At 35.3% G+C, this 24,378-nt stretch overlaps 1 long non-coding RNA gene across 1 annotated transcript; it reads left to right on the forward strand.

Moving 5' to 3' along the window:
• The first annotated feature begins 21,489 nt into the window (after positions 1 to 21,489).
• On the forward strand, positions 21,490 to 23,625 carry LOC132618300 (uncharacterized). The gene is made up of 2 exons (XR_009574048.1): positions 21,490 to 21,939; positions 23,327 to 23,625. It is a non-coding gene; the product is annotated as an uncharacterized LOC132618300 (long non-coding RNA).
• Positions 23,626 to 24,378: the final 753 nt, after the last annotated feature.

Genomic DNA, 24,378 nt, shown 5'->3' on the forward strand with positions numbered 1-24,378 from the left:
AATTGTTTAGGATTTAGGAGATTTGCATAAGAAATGGATGTATTAGAGGTTGGATTTGTCTCTCCCACAGCCAAAGGCTGGGGAGAGGGCGTTGCAGCCATGGCTGCTCTAGGGTTTTTCAAAAGTCATGGAGGAGAGAGGAGAGAGAATATTTGTAACTTAAATATAGATCGACATGCGGCCATTTCGTATAGGTTAGAGCCCTTTTTTAAGTTCCCACGTGCTTGAAGGACGTGTTCTCACGCCCTCCTCCACGCCAGCACATAAGGTGCAAAAAAATACAGAAAAAAAATTAGGGGGTAATAGGACTCCAGTAAAGATAAGGTGTATCGCAACAACTGTAACACCCCGTACCTTTAATGAAGGTTTTGACCACGATCCTAGACTTAGAACATCAGATAAAGAATGTTGGAATTGAAATTTTTCCGTTCAGTTGTGATATGGTGGTTTACGCCCATGAACAGTGGTCGTAATCCAATTTACGACCATGAACAGTGCCCGTAAACTGAAACCAAGAATTTCTGAACATTCTGGAATTTGACATTTTGAGGTCATATGGTTAAATACGGACCGTATTGTACTTTACGGCCCGTATTTCAAAACGTGTTTGGAATTTGAGAAAACTTCCTTGATGAAAGTTGTAGAGCATTGAAATACCTTTCCAACGGTATCTTACGGGGGTCAAACGGACATCTGTGCAAAGAGTTATGGCCATTTTACTGAAGAGAGGCAGTGCAGTCCGTATGACAGAATACGGACCGTATTGCAGTTTACGGCCCGTAAACTTGAAATACGGCCAGCACAGTGCTGGACGTAAACTGCATTTTCCAGAACATTATATGTTCGTTTATATCAGTTCAAGTCATTATTTTTCATTCCCTCAAACCCTAGAACGACCTCCTACTCTCCTCCAACATCAAGAACACCAAGGTAAGTCCATTCCAATTATTCCAACTCAATTCTAACATATATCCTTGTAATCTAAACAAGAAATAATCATTCCTAATCTAGGGTTTTCAAGAAAACCCATCTCAAGATTCAAGAATCAAGATTTAGGAAGTCTTCTTCAAAATCCAAGTCTTTAATTCAAGTTTTGGAACAACTAAGGTATGTAGAACTTCCATCCACATGAGGGAATCTCTATGTTCTTCCCCATGCTTCGTTCCTTGATATCCATGAAGTTCAAATCTTAGGGCACTAAATCCAACATATTGGTAGCCCGTATTTAAGTATTTATGTACATGAATTTTGTATCTATATTCGTTGTTGTATTCCTAATCTTCCATTACGGTTATTAGGAACCCTAGCTAAATCCATGAATCATGAATTCTTCCTCATGGGTTCTCAATGTGATTACATGAAACTTCATGATTTTATCTAGCAAGTTACAAGCATGTTTTCAAGTCAATTATATATATGATTTCGAAATATTCTTATTACTCATGAATCAAGAACATGTTTGCAAGACTATGACAAGTTATCTTATGAAACTATTTTATAAGTTATTTCATGAAACCATGTTTACAAGATTATTGCATGAAACCATGTTTACAAGTTATTTCGTGAAATCATGATTTCAAGACAAGTACAAGTTAATTCACGAAAGTCATGGGCTTCTTAGCCAACTACGTTATTCTCATGTTCGGGAGTTGTATTAATACCGAGAAGGCTCAAGATAGCCTGAAACTACGTATGCCAACGTAGGATAAGGATCGCTCCGCCCAGATAGGACGATTCCTTCATATTTTCCCCATTGAGGGATTTGGATCCATTTATGTCAGATTCATGTCTCGTGCCCCGGCAAGGTACGAGATAGCTTGGCTGATCGGGCAGAGATCAGACTCCACGTTTCTCCCCGTGGTGGTTCATGTCGGTATTACAGTTCATGTCATGTTCATGTCTCGTGCCCCGACAAGGTACGAGATGGCTTAGCTGATCGGGCGGAGATCAGACTCCACGTTTCTCCCCGTGGTGGTTCATGTCATTATTACAGATTATTACAGATTATTACAGATTATCTCATGCTTACAGTACTCATGTTTATGTTCAGTTCCAGTACTCAGTTTCAGTTTCATGCTTATGTACTCATGCTCATGTTCATGTCCAGGTTTTCAGTTTCAGTTCTTATCATGTTATTCATGTCCTATGTTATTTCTTTCAGTTGCTTTATATACCAGTACATTCAATGTGCTGACGTCCCCTTTTTATTTTCTCGGGGGCCTGTATTTCACGATGCAGGTACGGATTTACAGAACGACGCTTCTGATCAGTAGGATTTGCTCGTACCAGTTTATTGGTGAGCCCCATCTCATTCGGGGTTTAGTCGACTTTTGTTTTATGCTTAGTTATGCATCTAAGGTATGCTGGGGGCCTTGTCCCAGTAAGTATGTTTTCCAGTCAGATCATGATAGAGGTTTCATAGACTAGACAAGTCAGTTATGTCATGCCAAACATTTGGAGTCGTATAGCCATTTTGGCTCACTCATGTTTAACAAGTATTTTATTAAGTATTATGACTCATTACGTTTTATAAAGGCTCATCATGCATTCACATTATATTTCCGCTCATGTATGCCTCATGATAGTTCAGCAAGCAATGTGGTTCGCTCGGTCACATGCAGTCAGGCACCGAGTGCCGTGTTACGTCCAGGCCATGGTTCGGGGCGTGACAAAACTTGGTATCAGAGCCTAGGTTCAAGAGTCTTTAGGGAGTCTATGAAACCGTGTCCAGTGGGGTCACTTTTATATGTGTTAGGGCCCCATACATATAAACAGTTGACCACCAAGACATTCAGGATTTGTCTCATTTCTTTCTACTCTAGATCGTGCCATGAAGCTTAGAGCAATAAGTAACTTCTCTTCCTCTCGAATTCGTACGTTTCGAATGCGCAAGAGATGAACAGGTAATTCAAGGTCCAAGTAAGGATATTTACCCATAGGGAGAACAATTGTGCAGTACTTGCTGGTAACGAATGAGAATTCAAGTGCTATAGAAAGTGGAATCCAATGTAAGTTGCCCGACAAGGGGTGTAGTGGAATGAATTGTATGTTGAATGATAATGATGTTCTTGAGAAAGGACAATGGGATACCACAGGAAGAGGATATTAGAGAAATTAGAAAAGGAGCTAAGTCTACAAGAAAGGTAAATCATAGAGGATCTCAGGAAGGTGGAGGCAGACAGTATTCTACCAGAGGTCATCAGGACCCACTCTATCTGTTGTTAAAGATTTAAAGGGGAAATAAACAGGAAATTGTAACAGGTACAGTTGAGTTGGACATATGAGGTAAGTTCATCATTTTTATACTGTTGTTGAAATTGGGAGCCCTGTGTGGCTATGATATGATATGATATATATGTATACATGTTGGCCTTGTGAGGCATTGTTGGTATTTCCTGCGTGCTGGTTTTTGTGATAGTAAGAAATACAGAGGAAACTCTGCCAAATATTTTTCCTAGAAATAGAAGGAGAATGAGATATAAGTTCGTAATATGTCTGGAAAAGCCATGTCAATAGTAATGATAACATTTGACTAAGTTATGAGTACAACTGACTTTGAGAAATATGATTTGATTTCCTATTTAGATGAACACCTTGAGTAGGTGACAGTTCGGATACATCCGAATGTGTGTTAGAAACCAAGGGCTTACGTTAAGCGTGGAGTAGAGTGATTAGTGGAAGAAGAAACCAGCTAAACCGTAAAAGAGCAAACTATAAACGAATAGCCTTTAAGAGCTGTCAAAAGGGGGCTGACCTAAGACTTACAATGTGAGCAGAGTAAAGTCATTAAGATGTTGTATGCCAGTTATGAATACAATAGCAACCGTTTATGTAAGTAAATTTAGTTTTTCCCCATGAGAAATTGCTCAAGTGGGAGTCGAAAAATTCATCAATGTTGTAGAGTACAAAGGAATTACAGAAGATAAGGAATGCTAATTGGATCCTATCAAAAGAGAAGAATTTGTAAGTATAAGATGTTAGCCTTGGTCTAAGGGGGAGATGCATAAATCTCCAATAAGTCCAGTGAGATAATTGAAGACCCGAAGGGTTAGTATGAGATATGAAGAACCTTAGTTCAGTTAAGTTGGCATAATGAGATAGTCTTCATAAGGAATATGCCTCATCTTAGAGGAATACTGAATTGAGTAGAATGATCGCCGAATGAATATTGTCAAGTTCAATTACTATCGATTAGGCGGTCGCATAAAAGCTATAAGATCATGCCCAGTTATGTGTCAAAAGGGTAGTGCCCTTGCACAAGACTCTAATATTTAAGATGCTAGTCATAGACTTAGCGCACAACAGTACTATGAGTATTTTAGGAAGTATCAAAAATCAAGTATGGGAAGTATGGTTCATGATTTAGGTAGACAAGAGAACTAAGATGAAATAAGTTCATTGCTTATCCAAACTAGGAATTCGACTTTCAGACTCTGAAGTGGGTGGAGTTATTTCCCAGAACATGGCTTATTCCTCCTTAGTCATAGAAGTTAGAGAGAAGCAGTTTGGTGATTCCTACTTGCTGCAGATGAAAGAGGGGATTCAAGAATAGAAAGCCTTAGCTTTTGAGGAGGGAGATAATGGTACCTTGAGATATCAAGGCAGATTATGCGTTCCAGATGTTGATGGGATCAGAGAGAGAATCATGTCAGAAGCTCACAATTCCAGGTATTCCATTCACCCAGGTTCCACTAAGATGTATCATGACCTCAAGGAGATTTACTGATGGAACGATATGAAGAAGAATGTGGCAGATTTTGTAGCTAAGTGCCTGAATTGTCAACAGGTGAAGGCCGAACACCAGAGGCCTGGTGGCCTGGCTCAGAATATTGATATTCCTGTCTGGAAATGGGAAATGATCAATATGGATTTTGTATCGGGTTTACCTCGTTCAGCTAAGAGACATGACTCTATTTGGGTGATCGTTGACCGGCTTACTAAGTCTGCACACTTTTTGCCAGTCAAGACCACATATTCAGCAGAAGATTATGCCAAGCTATATGTTAATGAGATTGTCAGATTGCATGGGACACCAGTGTCCATTATTTCAGATCGTGGTGCTCAGTTTACAGCAAACTTCTGGAAATCCTTTCAGAAAGGATTGGGTACCAAGGTGAACCTCAGCACAGCTTTTCATCCACAAACAGATGGCCAGGCAGAGCGTACTATTCAGACTCTGGAGGATATGTTGAGAGCATGCGTCTTGGATTTCAAAGGTAATTGGGATGATCACTTGCCTCTCATTGAGTTTTCTTATAATAACAGTTATCATGCTAGTATTAGGATGGCACCATTTGAAGCTCTGTATGGGCGAAGGTGCAGATCACCTATTGCTTGGTTCGAAGTAGGTGAAGCAGAGTTGTTAGGACCAGATTTGGTTTATCAAGCTATGGAGAAAGTCAAGTTAATACAAGAGCGTTTGAAAACAGCTCAGAGTCGCCAGAAGTCTTATACAGATGTGAGACGAAGGGATTTAGAATTTTCAGTTGATGATTGGGTGTTCCTTAAAGTCTCACCCATGAAGGGTGTTATGAGATTTGGCAAGAAAGGGAAGCTCAGTCCCAGATATATTGGACCATACAGAATTTTACGAAAAGTCGGTCTAGTAGCTTATGAACTTGAGTTGCCACAAGACTTAGCTGTTGTACATCCTGTATTTCATGTGTCCATGCTGAGAAAGTGTGTAGGAGACCCATCGTTGGTTGTTCCTACTGATACTATAACAGTTAAGGATGGGTTGACTTATGAGGAGATCCCCATAGCCATTCTTGATCGTCAAGTTCGCAAGTTGAGAACTAAGGAAGTAGCCTCAGTAAAAGTCCTGTGGAGGAGTCAGAAAGTTGAGGAAGCTACATGGGAAGCCGAGGAGGATATGAAATCCAAGTACCCGCACTTGTTTCAGCCCGCAGAAGAGATTTATGATGAAGCACCCAGATTTTGAGGTATGTAAGCTTTCTTTTCATGTTTTTGGTCTTGTGTGGCCAATTTATAGTGCTATTGTGATGTAGCTCTGTGAGGCAATGATATTATGGGCTGTTGTGACAGGTTGGTAGTGCCATATTACAGGGGAAACTCTGGCAAATTTTTTTTGTAGAATCCCGAATGTTTAACATTCGAGGACGAATGCTCCAAAAAAAAAAAAAAAAAAAAAAAAAAAGGGAAGAATGTTACACCTTGGAAATTTCCCCGTTAGCGTACCGCGAATAGACCCACGAAGGGTATGACATATACGACATGTTGACGAGTAAGAAGTAATGACTCTAAATGAGATTTCAAAAACGTTTGAGGTAGGAGACGAAAGTTGTTAAGGAAAGCAAGGTATATGTTGTGTGTCGGGCAAGAATTACGAGTATCGAATTAATGATGGCTTAATGACATTTTGGAGAAGAGTTATAATGTCCCTTATGTATTCATGCCTCACGTTTCACGTGCAAGTTCATGTATTCTCTATTCATGTCTCAAGTTTTAGCACTCATGTTTTCATGAAACTATGTCATGTCAGCTTTCCATGTTCTATGTCATGTTTCTTCACGTTCATGTATTCAAGCCATGTCCAGCCATATCCTTAACCATGACCCATCATTCGAGGACGAATGATCCCAAGGGGGAGATATTGTAACACCCCGTACCTTTAATGAAGGTTTTGACCACGATCCTAGACTTAGAACATCAGATAAAGAATGTTGGAATTGAAATTTTTCCGTTCAGTTGTGATATGGTGGTTTACGCCCATGAACAGTGGTCGTAATCCAATTTACGACCATGAACAGTGCCCGTAAACTGAAACCAAGAATTTCTGAACATTCTGGAATTTGACATTTTGAGGTCATATGGTTAAATACGGACCGTATTGTACTTTACGGCCCGTATTTCAAAACGTGTTTGGAATTTGAGAAAACTTCCTTGATGAAAGTTGTAGAGCATTGAAATACCTTTCCAACGGTATCTTACGGGGGTCAAACGGACATCTGTGCAAAGAGTTATGGCCATTTTACTGAAGAGAGGCAGTGCAGTCCGTATGACAGAATACGGACCGTATTGCAGTTTACGGCCCGTAAACTTGAAATACGGCCAGCACAGTGCTGGACGTAAACTGCATTTTCCAGAACATTATATGTTCGTTTATATCAGTTCAAGTCATTATTTTTCATTCCCTCAAACCCTAGAACGACCTCCTACTCTCCTCCAACATCAAGAACACCAAGGTAAGTCCATTCCAATTATTCCAACTCAATTCTAACATATATCCTTGTAATCTAAACAAGAAATAATCATTCCTAATCTAGGGTTTTCAAGAAAACCCATCTCAAGATTCAAGAATCAAGATTTAGGAAGTCTTCTTCAAAATCCAAGTCTTTAATTCAAGTTTTGGAACAACTAAGGTATGTAGAACTTCCATCCACATGAGGGAATCTCTATGTTCTTCCCCATGCTTCGTTCCTTGATATCCATGAAGTTCAAATCTTAGGGCACTAAATCCAACATATTGGTAGCCCGTATTTAAGTATTTATGTACATGAATTTTGTATCTATATTCGTTGTTGTATTCCTAATCTTCCATTACGGTTATTAGGAACCCTAGCTAAATCCATGAATCATGAATTCTTCCTCATGGGTTCTCAATGTGATTACATGAAACTTCATGATTTTATCTAGCAAGTTACAAGCATGTTTTCAAGTCAATTATATATATGATTTCGAAATATTCTTATTACTCATGAATCAAGAACATGTTTGCAAGACTATGACAAGTTATCTTATGAAACTATTTTATAAGTTATTTCATGAAACCATGTTTACAAGATTATTGCATGAAACCATGTTTACAAGTTATTTCGTGAAATCATGATTTCAAGACAAGTACAAGTTAATTCACGAAAGTCATGGGCTTCTTAGCCAACTACGTTATTCTCATGTTCGGGAGTTGTATTAATACCGAGAAGGCTCAAGATAGCCTGAAACTACGTATGCCAACGTAGGATAAGGATCGCTCCGCCCAGATAGGACGATTCCTTCATATTTTCCCCATTGAGGGATTTGGATCCATTTATGTCAGATTCATGTCTCGTGCCCCGGCAAGGTACGAGATAGCTTGGCTGATCGGGCAGAGATCAGACTCCACGTTTCTCCCCGTGGTGGTTCATGTCGGTATTACAGTTCATGTCATGTTCATGTCTCGTGCCCCGACAAGGTACGAGATGGCTTAGCTGATCGGGCGGAGATCAGACTCCACGTTTCTCCCCGTGGTGGTTCATGTCATTATTACAGATTATTACAGATTATTACAGATTATCTCATGCTTACAGTACTCATGTTTATGTTCAGTTCCAGTACTCAGTTTCAGTTTCATGCTTATGTACTCATGCTCATATTCATGTCCAGGTTTTCAGTTTCAGTTCTTATCATGTTATTCATGTCCTATGTTATTTCTTTCAGTTGCTTTATATACCAGTACATTCAATGTGCTGACGTCCCCTTTTTATTTTCTCGGGGGCCTGTATTTCACGATGCAGGTACGGATTTACAGAACGACGCTTCTGATCAGTAGGATTTGCTCGTACCAGTTTATTGGTGAGCCCCATCTCATTCGGGGTTTAGTCGACTTTTGTTTTATGCTTAGTTATGCATCTAAGGTATGCTGGGGGCCTTGTCCCAGTAAGTATGTTTTCCAGTCAGATCATGATAGAGGTTTCATAGACTAGACAAGTCAGTTATGTCATGCCAAACATTTGGAGTCGTATAGCCATTTTGGCTCACTCATGTTTAACAAGTATTTTATTTAGTATTATGACTCATTACGTTTTATAAAGGCTTAACATGCATTCACATTATATTTCCGCTCATGTATGCCTCATGATAGTTCAGCAAGCCATGTGGTTCGCTCGGTCACATGCAGTCAGGCACCGAGTGACGTGTTACGTCCAGGCCATGATTCGGGGCGTGACAACAACTTTCGCCAAAGTTCAGGGGTACTAGTGCCTTATCCCTATATTTTATTGTTTGTCATAATGTAGTTTTCAATTTTGTTTGTTAACAAAGGAAAACATGGTGAGAAGAGTATGAATTCTTCAGGCTGGACCTAAAGGTAAATTATATGAAAATAAATGGCTTACAATTGACAGGTACAGTTAATTTCTAATTACATGAATTGCTTATAGAAAAGAAGAGAAAATCGTCAAATGACCCCTCAATGTTTAGTCGGATTAATTATGACGCATCCAACTTTTACGAGTGACCTATTATCCCCTGACTATTTTTTAAACGGAATTATTATCCCCCTAGATGGTGAGGTGACATAGACATTGTAGTTCACTCTCTTTGAGAGAGTGAGAAGAAAATTAAAATGTTTAAAAAAAAATTATAAGTATTATTTAGGTTTTTTTTTTTGTTCATTCTCTCTCTCTCTTCTTTTTTCCTCTTATTCCCTTATTCCTCACCGCCTACCACCATCCACCGTCGTCCACCATCCTCCATCGCCGCTAGTTATTTTTCTAAAAATTAACCCATCCCCCACCTTCTTTTACCCAAACCCAACTCCAAAACTTGCCCACCCACCGTCCTAATCTTTTTTTTTCTTTCTCTTATTCCTTTATTCTTCACCGCCCGCCACCGTCCACCGCCATCTACCACCCTCCACTGGCGCCAATTAATTTTCTAAAAATTAACTCATTACTTCCCCCATCTTCTTTTACCCAAACCCAACTCCAAAACTTGCCCACCCACCGTCCTAATCCTAATACTATCCTCAAGTTCCTCTCCTTCCCCACTATCATCTTCTTCAGCATCCTCCATTAGAGGGTACCCCATCATCACCGGTAAAGCTCAATCATTTCACTATTGGGGGAATTCTTTGTTACATCCATTTCAACATCCCCAAACACTTCCTTATACTTCAACATCCACAAATACATATACACCTAAAGAGTGAGCAAAGACATAAAAGATGAAAAAAAAAAAACAATGAAAGAAAAACCAGAATTGCAGTACCCATTTGATAGAAATAGGAAAAAAAAGTCCATTTAGCCTTGTTTGTTGGTATTGTTTAGTATAGCATTGTTGATTTGGTGAAAAATCGCTTCATTTGGTGATGGATTGGCTTTATTTGGTGTAGAAATTTCGAAATTAGAAGTAAAAGGTAAAAAATAAAAAAGGTGAAAAAATACATGTCAGGCGCGTGCATTTCACCACTCAAATACAGATCTGGTGGTAGCGTTTCAGGGGGGTAATAATTCCATTTAAAAAATAATCAGGGGGTAATAGGTCACCCGTAAAGGTTGGGTGCGTCATAATTAATCCGACTAAACGTTGAGGGGGCATTTGACGATTTTCTCTACAAAAGAATGTTAAATAATAAAAAAAAATAATTATATCCACCGTTGCTATCATTATAACAAAATGAAGAAACATATAACAAAAAATAAAAAGTAAAAGAAGAGAAATTGCACTCCTATAACCTAGCTAAGAGCCTAAGATTATCTATATAGTATATATCTATATAGTATATATAATGTACAAATAAGATTACCAAGTATTTGTTATGATTGATATTGATTGAGAATAGCGTGCAACTGCACGTTTATAGAGGCTAGTAGTATTAAAAGGAACAATAATTCGTATTCCAAATGTTTAATAATATAATGAAACTGCGCACAAAGATAAATTTCTTGACTCTCCAAATACTCAGCTCAATTTTTTTGTTACTCAGCAGACAAATTTGTTCTCATAAGGAAGAAGGGAATGAGGGATATGTCCATTACTTTAGCTGATCTCTTATTTTTTTCAAGAAACAAATATTGGAATGCCTTTGAATTCTTAATGCCTTTGAATTCTTCTTTCGAACATTGGATTCTAATGAGGCTAAAACGATCAAGGACGCTTATGGAGATGATAAGGTGGAGAATCAAACGCCCATCAATATCGTGGAAGTTGAGAATGTCAACCAACTGGGATACTATGAAACCCCTTGAGACCATATTTTGACTTGTATTTTTGAAAAATAGGATATAGGAATGGTTGTACTTAAATGTAAAATTATATGAAGTTCGGATTCCATAACACCATTGACTGACTAATAAAGAAGTTATTAAGGGTTATCTTCTACTTATAGATATGTGCCAATAATGTAGAAATTTAAAAAGTATAAACAAAATTCTTCCAATTATGTGTACACATTCGCTGAAACCTAAGATTATCCAAAATAATTCTAGGGTATCGGTCCTCCAGAAAATATGTCAGCTCAATAGTTATTTCGAAGAAGGGTCAAAATTATTGAATTTGTTTCAAAATTATCCTCCATCCACTTATTGGCTCCAAAAAACTCTCACTCTGTATGCTTATTACTCCTTATTTAGGTCGAGCTCTGTTGGAGTTTTAGGTGGTGATTTGCAGTTTAGTGATGGCATTCGTCTAAATCCAACCGGAGATAATACGAGAAAGAGACATGTTGGAAAAAAGCGATGCAAGAACGTATTCTTTTATCTAAGCTTATGGGCGGGTTGGATAGATTGGGTTAGGTCTTTTTTTTGAACAGTTGTAAAGAATTAATTTGATGTGGTTGGCCAACAAAAAATCACGAGCTATAGCCTGTTTTGGCAAGCTTCTTGAAGGTTAAAAGCACTTCAAGAAATTGATATTTTTTTCTACTAATAATTAGGAAAGAATCACGAGTTATAGCCTGTTTTGGCAACCTTCTTGAAGGTTAAAAGCACTTCAAGAATTTGACACTTTGTTCTACTAAATAATTAGGAAAAAATCGTGAGTTATAGCCTGTTTTGGCAACCTTCTTGAAGATTAAAAGCATTCTTTCTCCAAAAGTTTTTTTTTTTTTTTTTTAATTTGAGGTGTTTGGCCAACAAAAAGAAAATGCTTTTGAGGAGCAGCGAAAACAATTTTATGTTGTTAGGAAGAAACTATAAATTTCTACTTCTTCCTAGAAGCAGAAGCAGAAGCAATATCCTTATCATAAATTTATATTTATCAAATTATCCCACATTAATTTAACGCATATATAATAATTCAATTAAATACAAACACTTTTTATTGTTTTGGTTTCCATATTAAATATTTTCTCTATGTAAATAGTCCTACTTCTAAAACGAGCTACGATACTGTCCTTTTTCATAATTTGACATTCAAAAAGCACTAAGATTGACCAAACACAATTTACTTATCAATTACTGAAAACGAATTGGTGAATACACAAATTGTTTTTCTTCAAAAATGCTTTTCTAAAAATTTGTCTCGATAAAACTGCTTATCGAAATAAGTAATGACAACTTATGGGCTTTAGAGTTATATCGATTGACGAGCCAATAGAAGGTGTTTTTCCTAAAAAAAAAAAAAAAACTATTTCAATATAATTTAGACTTCTTTCGTTTGACCAAATGAAATGGACAAAATAATGGACGACCGAAAAGATGATTTCTTCTTCTTGTTCAGTACTAGATGGCATATGCTTGTGCTGCACACGGGCCCAACACTTTAGATTACAGTGTATCTATGTGTATGTAGTTGTGTTTGGGTAGTGATAATATATATATTTTATATTGCTAATAAACATATATAAGTTTGCACTGTTTATATATATATATATATATATATATATATATATATATATATATATATATATATATATAAACACGATTAATATAACATTGTAGTTTGTGCTCCGTATCCAAAACTTTATTATAACTATTTTCCTCTCTTTGAGACAAAACAATAGCAATATTTAAGCATCAGCTGATACTTTGAATTTTAATTCGATTAATTTAAAGATGTAAAATATTTTATTGTTAATGTATGTAGATTGAACCTAAACAATACTTATTATTTTTTTATCAAATTTTGATTTAGATAATTTTAATTCAAATTATTAAATTAATTTTACATGTTTAAAACGAAACAAAGTAGAAATTTGATTTTATATTTAAACGAAGAACTACTATTTTTTAATTTTTGGTGAATATTCTTAGTTTAGCTCATTTTACTTGTCATGTTGTCTTTTGCATGTATTTTTAAAGAAACGCCAATTAGAATTATAATTTGACTAATTTACCTTATTTATTATTTGATCTCCATTTAATATTATTTTTTCTTTTACGTCATTGATCTCTTTTCACATTTATTAGAGTAAGAATAAAAATGAAAAAGTAATTAAATTCTATCTTATTTTAAAATATAAATATTTTAAGTCTATTTATTTTAGTAAACATAACAAATAAATGACATGGCGGAATAGCAAATACAACAGTTAAATATCTAGATTAGATCTGAGGCTAATATAAGAAAAGAAAAAAAAATTGTATGGTTTGGCTACTTAACCTTTTGAAGAAAAGCAATAATATGAGGTCCACGTTTTTTGTTGTACAATAATTTCATTTGCTCCCACTAATGGGTTGATACGCATGTGGCAATAAATCCGCCATTATTGACTTAATGGAGATACTTTGAATTACATGAATATTGTTTGATTTTCTAATATGGGGTGCACCTTTTTTTTTTTTTTTTTGATATTGCTTGATTTTTTTAACATGGGGTCCACTTTTTTTTTTACATGAGTTTGGAGGTGGTGGGGTCCACTTTTTATTTTTTATTTTTTATATTGTTTGATTTTTTTAGTATGAGGTCCACTTTTTTTTTTTTTTTAAACATGAGTCGGAGGTGGACGACGAAACCACCCCAACTCATACTTCTAATAGAAGCACCAGTTGGTGCACTTTTTCGTCGTCCGTTTGTGGGCCCAAAAAAAAATTGTGGGCCCACATATTAAACACAAACCAACCAATATTAAAAAAAAAGGTAAAAAAAGTGGAACCCACCATCTCCAAATTCACGGAGAAAAAAAAAGTGGACCCCATATTAACAAAATCAAGCAATATAAAAAAAAGTGAATCCCATATTAAAAAAAAACGTGCAGACTTTGTATTCGTAGCAAACACTAATATAATAAAGTTTTAGATACGGAGCACAAACTACAATGTTATATTAATCGTGTTTTGAATATTAAAAAAAAAAAAGTAAAAAAAGTGGAACCCGCCATCTCCAAATTCACGGGGAAAAAAAAAGTGGGCCCATATTAACAAAATCAAGCAATATAAAAAAAAAGAGTGAATCCCATATTAAAAAAACAAACAATGTCAAAAAAAAAACGTGCAGACTTTGTATTCGTAGCAAACACTAATATAATAAAGTTTTAGATACGGAGCACAAACTACAATGTTAATTGTGGGCCCACATATTAAACACAAACCAACCAATATTAAAAAAAAAACAAAAGTAAAAAAAGTGGAACCCACCATCTCCAAACTCACGAGGGAAAAAAGTGGACCCCATATTAACCAAATCAAGCAATATAAAAAAAAGTGAACCCCATATTAAAAAACAAACAAATTCAAAAAAAAAAAAAAACGTGCAGACTTTGTATTCGTAGCAAACACTAATATAATAAAGTTTTAGATACGGAACATAAATACAATGTTATATTAATCGTGTTTTGAACATTAAAAAAAAAAAGTAAAAAAAGTGGAACCCACTATCTCCAAACTCACGGGGAGAAAAAAGTGGACTCCATTTTAACAAAATCAAGCAATATAAAAAAAAAGTGAATCCCATATTAAAAAAACAAACAATGTAAAAAAAAAGTGCAAACTAATAATGTCCAAAAGGGTGGGCCCCATACTAAACAACACCAAGCAATATAAAAAATGGACCCCAGATTAATAAAATCAAGCAATATCAAAAAAAAAAAAAAAGTGAACCCCATATTAAAAAAAAAAATGTAAAAAAAAAACAGACTTTGTATTCGTAGTAAACACTAATTTCCAAAGTATCTCATTAAGTCAAAAATGATGGATTCATTGCCACGTGCGTATCAATCCATTAGTGGGAGCAAATGAAACTGTTTTTCTTCAAAAAGTTAAGTAGTCAAAACATACAGTTTTTTTTTTTTTTTTATATTAGCTTGAGATCTAATCTAAATATTAAACTGTTGTATTTGCTATTCCGCCATGTCATTTATTTATTATGTTCACTAAAATAAATATACTTAAAATATTTATATTTTAAAATAAGATAGAATAATGTGAAAAGAGATTAATGTATTAAAAAAAAATATATCAAATAGAGATCAAATAATGAATAAGGTAAATTAGTCAAATTATAATTCTAATCGACTTTTTCTTAAAAAATCATGCAAAAGACAACATGACAAGTAAAATGAGCTAAACCGAGAATATTTACCAAAAATTAAAAAATAGTATTTCATCGTTTAAATAGAAAATCAATTTCTATTTTGTTTCGTTTTAAACATGTAAAATTAATTTAATAATTTGAATTAGAATTATCCAAATCAAAATTTGATAAAAAATAATAAGTATTTTTTACACCTTTAAATTAATCGAATTAAAATTGAAAGTATCAACTGATGCTTAAATATTGCTATTGTTTTATTTCAAAGAGAGGAAAATAGTTTCCTTTTAAACAAGTCTTCTCTTTTAAAAAATATTAATAAATTTGCAGATTTTGTATTCGTAGCAAACATTAATATAATAAAATTTTAGATACGGAGCACAAACTACAATGTTATATTAATCATGTTTTGAACATAATATATAGTCTATATATATATATATATATATATATATATAATTTTATTATATTAATGTTTGCTACGAATACCAAGTAGGCAAATTTATTAATATTTTTTAAAAGAGAAGACTTGTTTAAAAGGAAACTATTTTCCTCTCTTTGAGATAAAACAATAGCAATATTTAAGCATCAGTTGATACTTTCAATTTTAATTCGATTAATTTAAAGGTGTAAAATACTTATTATTTTTTATCAAATTTTGATTGGGATAATTCTAATTCAAATTATTAAATTAATTTTACATGTTTAAAACGAAACAAAGTAGAAATTGATTTTCTATTTAAACGATGAAACACTATTTTTTAATTTTTGGTAAATATTCTCGATTTAGCTCATTTTACTTGTCATGTTGTCTTTTGCATGATTTTTTAAGAAAACGTCGATTAGAATTATAATTTGACTAATTTACCTTATTCATTATTTGATCTCTATTTGATATTTTTTTTTTTACGACATTAATCTCTTTTCACATTATTCTATCTTATTTTAAAGTATAAATATTTTAAGTATTTTATTTTAGTGTACATAATAAATAAATGACATGGCTGTTATACCCTATTTTAACCTAAGTCAAAATAGTTTACAACATTCCGGTAATTCCGGGGTTAATTAAAGTTGGGAGTCGCCACCTAATTATTTACGGTGAATTAGGGCACCTAAGGTTAATTAAAGTTATTATCTAACATTGATTTTATTTTAAAGTCTACGAAACCAAAAAGATTCTAGGTACGGGTTCAACTAATCTAGAGGAAAGGTATTAGGCATCCTCTAAATTCCATTAATAATGGTTAACCGACCGGACTTAGGGGGTTAATTAAGCTAAAAAAAATACAAGTATAATATTTTAAACGTTTGGAAAAATAGTTTGTAAGTGTTGCTAAAGTTATAAATAGATATATAAGAATGCTATTTAAAATAGGACTTGTAGGAAATAATAATAATATACATAAAAGAGTTTAGTTATAATAATATACATAAAAGAGTTTAGTTATAAACTGAAAGAGCGCGAGAGATGTAACGTTTTAAACATAGTTGAAAATAACTCAAAAGGAGAGGCCTTGACTAATTTTGTTTTAAGAGTACGGACAAGATAGGATTTTTCTTTCTCCTTTTTATTATGTTTATTAACTAGGCCTAGCTAAAGATGTACGTGATTGATTCAAACTTGAAGAGTTGTTTATGAAATATATTTGAGTTCATATTTGTATATCAATAATACCTTAAGATTTTCAATATAGTAAGAATGAAAACATAATTCAAAAATAGGTGTCCGTGGCTTCACACCCTTGAAAATCAATTGCTTTAATATAGATAAATATTATAGGTACTATAAATAATTTAATACAAAAGAAGAAAATGAAACTATGGAATTAATTATCAGTTTTCCTTAAATTAGCTATTCATTATCAAAACTAAACCCCACTAATTTCGCTAAGGTTCATCTAAATTAAGTGTTAGTCATGCAATACAAATTAAATGCACACACAAAAAATATAGAAGAGCAAATGAGTTAAATGGGTTCAGTCCGTTTTGGGACTGCTAAGATCTGTTTGTTGTTGGGCTTCAGCCCGGCAAATTTCAATATATACTGCGGACTGACTGCTGCTGTTACTGCCACTGTTATGGGCCTCGGCCCAGAATTCCTTTTTTTATTTTTTGGCTGCGGGTAGGCCGACTCGAGAGGAAGATTTCGTTGGGCTTTGGCCCAACACTGAATGCGGAAGACGACGAGTCCCTCGGACTCGTATGCGATGGTCATACATAAAAAAAAAACGAAAAAAGGATTAGTGCGTAACCAATAAATACAGCTAAACATGTATTGATGTAAATTCAAACAGACCAATGGACTACGCAGATTGTACATCGCATAGCAGTAGCCTAATAGCAAAGAGGAAGAAGGGGAATAGAAGGGTTTCATTTCAGTTCAATATCAATATACCGAATATACACACATATACTGTCTTAAAACATTTATTGGACAAGAGAGACTCCTCAACAGTTCAAGAATAACACTCGGTAAAATAGCTAGTCCTACACCTATAAATCACTGGTCACTTTCAAAACAGGCCGGTCTTAAATTAAATATGAATGCGGTTCAACGAGAGCATCACGAACTCTACCAGCATTTTCATGTCATTTTGAAAAGAGAAAAGAAGACCCAAATCACACAAGCCATCTCAGGTCTTGATTGCTCTTAAAATTCTGGGTCCAGGTAGGGCAATTCAATAAGAACAAATACTGATTTTACATATTTCAAGTACTGAGGGGACTGAACAAATAGTTTAAACAGACATGAAATGAGACTTTCCTCTCAATTTGAATCCACATCCCATAAATCAAACGAATAACAAAGGGGAAACATGAAAACAGACCAGCCATACTATGATAGTTACCCTGGTCTTATGGGCAGTCTTGGACAGTATTGTCTAATTTAGAACACATAGCATATTCCAGAGATCATAAACAAAGAGAAATGATTTCGATTAGCAGACTAACCAATGCCTAAGTCTTAAGTTTGAATAGGACATCTAAGGGAAAGTATGCATTTAGTATGTTCATGTGGCATCGGTCATATCCAGATGAGAAGAACAATAATAGACATGCTAATCATATAATTGACAAACTAAACCCATAGTCGGATCTAAACAGTGAACTAATCAACAGAAACTAAACCAGGTTTGATTATATTATGCACTCTACTTGAATAACTTATGCAACAACCAAATTTTAGATTCAAACGAGACACTCATGACCATACTAATATTGTTCAAACAACATAAAAGGATCAAATTATCCCTGAAACGGCAGAAACATACTAAACTTAAATCGAGCAAAGACTAAACCAACAACCAGCACCTTGGTCAGTTCTATGCGACGAAATCTGAATCACGATTATTTTCGATTAGAGACGCTTATAATATTTAGTAACTCATCATCAGCTAGCAAATCTACTTGTTACAATAACTTAAACTTAAAGATGTATTTAAATCTTTCAGGTGAGAGGGCCGCCACTTCTTTGATTTTAAACAACCACTGTTAAAGACAACTGCTTAACAAGCCAGACTCAAGAACGCGCAAATACTGGTGAAAATCATATTCGTAAGAGCATTTTGACTAAGAGTTTTCTTGTGCTTTTATACAACAATGAATCAAGGGTCTTGAGCTATCAAAACAATAACCTTAATTTGGGAAGCATCAACAGTCATCAGTCGAAACAACAAACATACCATTTTACAACATCCGACATGGGAGCAGTAACTCGAAATCGAAAACACTTTTCTTATACAGAAAACCACATTACAACACAAAAACTCTAGACAGAATCGACAAGAGAGGAAAGGGGATGAATAACACTGACCTGTCGTTGGTGCAGTGAACAGGGTGTCGACGGCGTCTCGAATCTACTTCTCGAACACGACGACCCGAACTCAAAAAATCTTTCGAATCGAAAATCTCGATATCAACAGAAACAGTATATTCTTGTTTGAAAAAGAGAAATTCTGTTTGTCTCAAAAGTTCAAATGTAAGTAAGGGTTCAGACCAGATTAAAAGAAAAAGATGCTTTGTCCCAAAAAAAATACTCGTGTGTTTTTTTTTTCGGCTCAAGACTTAAGAGCTGTATATATAGTAGACAGAATCCTAGGGTTTTAGATTTTGGGCGGGATTTGAAATCAAATAGCCGTTTGAAATAATCAAAATCGAATCTCTGAAGTTGCTTTATTTTCAGAAATTTCAGAAGGGTTTTTGGCCCTTTATGTTGACCAAATTCGTTGAAGATGAGAGAGGAAGTATTTGGCCGCAAATGGAGTAGCAAGGTCTGAATTTTAGAGAAAGGAGCTTGGGCCTTTTTTTTTTTTAAATAGAGAGCATTGCACGAAAATGGGTCTGTTTTTCGATCTGCCATTGTTGTGGGAGTATGACCCTTTCCCTGAAGTGGAAAGAGGAGGAAAAAGATAAGAGAGGCGTCTGGAAGGCTACTCAAAAATGGAAAAACAACAGCTCCATTTCGGGTCAAGGTTTTGGCAATTTCGTGAAAAGGAAATGGGGGAAAGGAGATGAAGAAGAGAGAGGAGAGAAAGAGGCGTGAAGGAGAAAAGGATTAGGTTTCAACCGATGGAGGTTTTTTTTTTTTAGGATAAGTGGGCCGGGTCAGTAATTTCAGTTGGACCAGACTGTTAGGCTGGTCGTGAATTACCGAATGGGCCATTTATTTGGTTGAAAATATGGTAATTAATTAACTCCTAAGTGATATAACTTGTATAATATGTATTATGTGATTAGTGATTAATATGTAGAAAATAAAGACTTCGTTCAACGAGTCCGAATCCGAAAATGAAATGATGACGAAACAACGTACTGCTAGTAATGGTGAAAATAAAATACTTAGCTTGTTAATAAATTTAGAAACTCCAGGAAATAAATTGAAATGAAGGAGGGACGAGATTGGGTGTCAACAATGGCGGAATAGCAAATACAACAGTTTAATATCTAGATTAGATCTCAAGCTAATATAAAAAAAGAAAGAAAACTGTATGGTTTGACTACTTAACTTTTCCAAGAAAAACAGTTTCATTTGCTCCCACTAATGCATTGATACGCACGTGGCAATGAATCCATCATTATTGACTTAATGAGATACTTTGGAAATTAGTGTTTACTATGAATACAAAGTCTGTTTTTTTTTTTTGACATTATTTTTTTTAATATGGGGTTCACCTTTTTATTTTTTTTATTTTTTTATATTGCTTGATTTTGTTAATCTGGGGTCTATTTTTTATATTACTTGGTGTTGTTTATTAGTTTGCACGTTTTTTTTTACATTGTTTGTTTTTTTTTTAATATGGGATTCATTTTTTTTTTATATTGCTTGATTTTGTTAATATGGGGTCTACTTTTTTTCCCCGTGAGTTTGGAGATAGTGGGTTCCACTTTTTTTACTTTTTTTTTAATGTTCAAAACACGATTAATATAACATTGTATTTGTGCTCCGTATCTAAAACTTTATTATATTAGTGTTTGCTACGAATACAAAGTCTGCACGTTTTTTTTTTACATTGTTTGTTTTTTTAATATGGGGTTCACTTTTTTTTTTATATTGCTTGATTTTGTTAATATGAGGTCCACTTTTTTTCCCCCATGAGTTTGGAGATGGTGGGTTCCACTTTTTTTACTTTTTTTTTTTAATATTGGTTGGTTTGTGTTTAATATGTGGGCCCACAATTAACATTGTAGTTTGTGCTCCGTATCTAAAACTTTATTATATTAGTGTTTGCTACGAATACAAAGTTGTAACACCCCGCATCTTGGAACTAAGTTTAAGCTCATATCATTAGAAGTCTAGTGAAAACACTGTAAGTTTGAGCGTTTGCAAAAATGGTTGATAGGCTTATTTCGGGCAGCGATAACTCCTTGATCCATTGCGAATATGGAAGAACCTCCTTGATGAAAGTTGTAGCCCTATTGAATAGCTTTCCAACGGTATATTATGAGGATTAAACGGACATCTGTGCAAAGAGTTATGCCCATTTGAGTGAAGCCTGTTCGCTGGAAAATTCGTCTACGTTACGGTGACGTTACGGACCGTAACGCGTGTTACGGGCCGTAACAGTGAGCCGTAACACAGACGAAATTCCAGAACCTCACTGGAAATTTCGTTCACGATACGGTCCCAGGATACGGTCCGTTCCTTGTGTTACGGGCCGTACCTTGTGTTACGGACCGTAACAGTGTACCATAACACAGGGAGAATTTCCAGAAACTTTCTGGAAATTTTCGACAAGGTACGACGCCACGTTACGGTCCGTCCCTTGTGTTACGGGACCGTAACATGGGCGTGTTTTGGTCCGCAGTTGAGTTTCGGGTCACCTGACTTCGGGAGGCCATAACCCCATCGTAAGTTGAGAATTTGGAAAAACGCAAAGAATGAAAGTTGTAGATAATTGAAATACCTTTCCAACCATAGGTTGTGGGTTCACAGGCGACGTCGGGATAGGGAGATATGGACGTTTTAAGACAGAACAGTCCCGACCCGTTTTCAAGTTGGGTCAACCCATTTTCCCCTTGGTATATATAGAAAATAAAACCCTAGCAGCCCACTTTTTCTCCAAAATTCAGATTTTAGAGAGAGGAAGTGAGAGAGAAGGGAATCTAGAGAGAAGAAGGAGAAAATCAACCAATTTTAAGGCCCCAAATCCCAAAGTTCGTGAAGGATAATTTGTAGTACAAGTTGTGGTCGTCATTTTAAGCTAAAGATCGGACTTGGGGGTGTTGATTTCGTGGTGACTACCCAAAAAGGTAATATTTCTACTCCCTAATCACTTATAGTTGTGAATTGATGAATTCTTGGGAGAATAATAATTGGGTTTGTTGAAGATGATTATATGAATTATGCTAGAATTGTTGGATTGTTGACTTGGGATTGTTGTATCCATATGGTTGATGAAAAATTATGTTAATTACATCTAATGGGATTGTAGAATTAGCTAGAAGTAAAAGGATGGGGATTTGGTGAAGAAAACACCATTAATGAGGGTTATAAAGCTTCATGCCTATTAAGTGTTTGATAAAATGCTTAGATGAACAAAACATGGATATGGTTGCTAATATAGAATCCCTATGACTTGTATTGCTATAGATTGAAGTTGAAGGGATTGAAATACATTGTGATACGCTCAAAAGCGGGAGGTTAAGGTATGTAGAACTTCCATCTACATGTGGGAACCTCTACGTTTTTCCCCATGATCCGTTTCGTAAAATCTATGAAGTTCAAATCCTAGGGCATTAAACCCAACATATTGGTAGCCCGTAATTATGTATGTATGTACACGAGTTTCGTATCTATGTTCGTTATTGTATTCCTAACCTTCCATTATGGATATTAGGGATCCTAACTTAATCCATGAATCATGAATTCTTTCTCATGTGTTCTCATTATGTTCATATGAAACTGCATGAGTTATTTTGCAAGTCATAAACATGTTTTCAAGTCAACTACAAATACATGATTATGAACTATTGTATTACTCATAACTCAAGGATATGTTTACAAGATTATTGCATGAACCCATGTTTACAAGTCATTTCGTGAAATCATGATTTCAAGACAAGTACAAGTAAATTCACGAAATTCATGGGCTTTTTAGCCAATTATATTATGTTCATGTTTTTTGGAGTTGCACAAATTACCGAGAAGGCTCAGATAGCCTGAAACTACGGAGCCACCGTAGGACAAGGATCGCTCCGCCCAGATAAGACGATACCTTAATTTTACACTGAATGGATCCATCAGGTACCTTACTACCTCAGGCAAGGTATGAGGGCTCTGCTGGTCCGGCGAGGTACCAGACTCCACGTACCCACGTGGTAACTTACTACCTTATACCCTGGCAAGGTATAGGGGCTCTGCTGGTCCGGCGAGGTACCAGACTCCACGTACCCACGTGGTGATATGATATGATATGATATGTCGGTTTATGAAATGCTCTCCGTACTTATCATGTTTTACTCATGTTATGTATACGTATATGTACTCATGCTCATGTTCATGTCCAAGTTTCCAGTTTCAGTTCTTATCATGTTATTCCATGTCCCCTGTTGTTTCTTCCGGTTGCTTTACATACCAGTACATTCAATGTGCTGACGTCCCCTTTTATTGCCCGGGGGCCTGTATTTCACGATGCAGGTACGGAGTTACAGGACGACGCTTCTGATCATTAGGATTTACTCGTACCAGCTTATCGGTGAGCCCCATCTCATTCGGGGTTTAAACATTGTATTTCTCTGTTTAGTTTTGCATGTAAAGGTATGCTGGGGGCCTTGTCCCAGTAATTATGTTTTCCAGTCAGACTCATGATAGAGGTTTCATAGACTAGACCAGTCAGTTATGTTATGTCAGACATTTGGAGTCGTATAGCCATTTTGGCTCACTCATGTTTTAAACAAGTACTTTATTAAGTATTATGAATTATTACGTTTTACAAAGGCTCATCATGCATTCACGTTATATTCCGCTTATGTTATGCATCATGATGATTTAGCAAGTCATGTGGTTCGCTCGGTCACATGTAGTCAGGCACCGAGTGCCGTGTTACGTCCAGGCCATGGTTCGGGGCGTGACAAAAGTCTGCACGTTTTTTTTTTGACATTGTTTGTTTTTTTAATACGAGATTCACTTTTTTTTTATATTGCTTGATTTTGTTAATATGGGTCCCACTTTTTTTTTTCCCAGTGAGTTTGGAGATGGCGGGTTCCACTTTTTTTACTTTTTTTTTTTAATATTCAAAACATGATTAATATAACATTGTAGTTTGTGCTCCGTATCTAAAACTTTATTATATTAGTGTTTGCTACGAATACAAAGACTGCACGTTTTTTTTAATATGAGATTCACTTTTTTTTATATTGCTTGATTTTGTTAATATGGGGTCCACTTTTTTTTCTCTGTGAATTTGGAGATGGTGGGTTCCACTTTTTTTACCTTTTTTTTTAATATTGGTTGGTTTGTGTTTAATATGTGGGCCCACAAACGAACAACGAAAAAGTGCACCAACGGGTGCTTCTATATAGTAGTAATTTTTTTTTTTTAATATTGGTTGGTTTGTGTTTAATATGAGGATTTTTTTTTTTTTAAATATTGGTTGGTTTGGCCCACAATAATTTTTTTTATTAAGAAACGGACGACGAAAGAAGGACGAGCAAAGTGCCCCAAACTCCCTCTTCTAAATAGTAGTGAAG

The sequence above is a fragment of the Lycium barbarum genome, chromosome 11 (genome assembly GCF_019175385.1).
Source record: "Lycium barbarum isolate Lr01 chromosome 11, ASM1917538v2, whole genome shotgun sequence".
NCBI classification, from domain to species: domain Eukaryota; kingdom Viridiplantae; phylum Streptophyta; class Magnoliopsida; order Solanales; family Solanaceae; genus Lycium; species Lycium barbarum.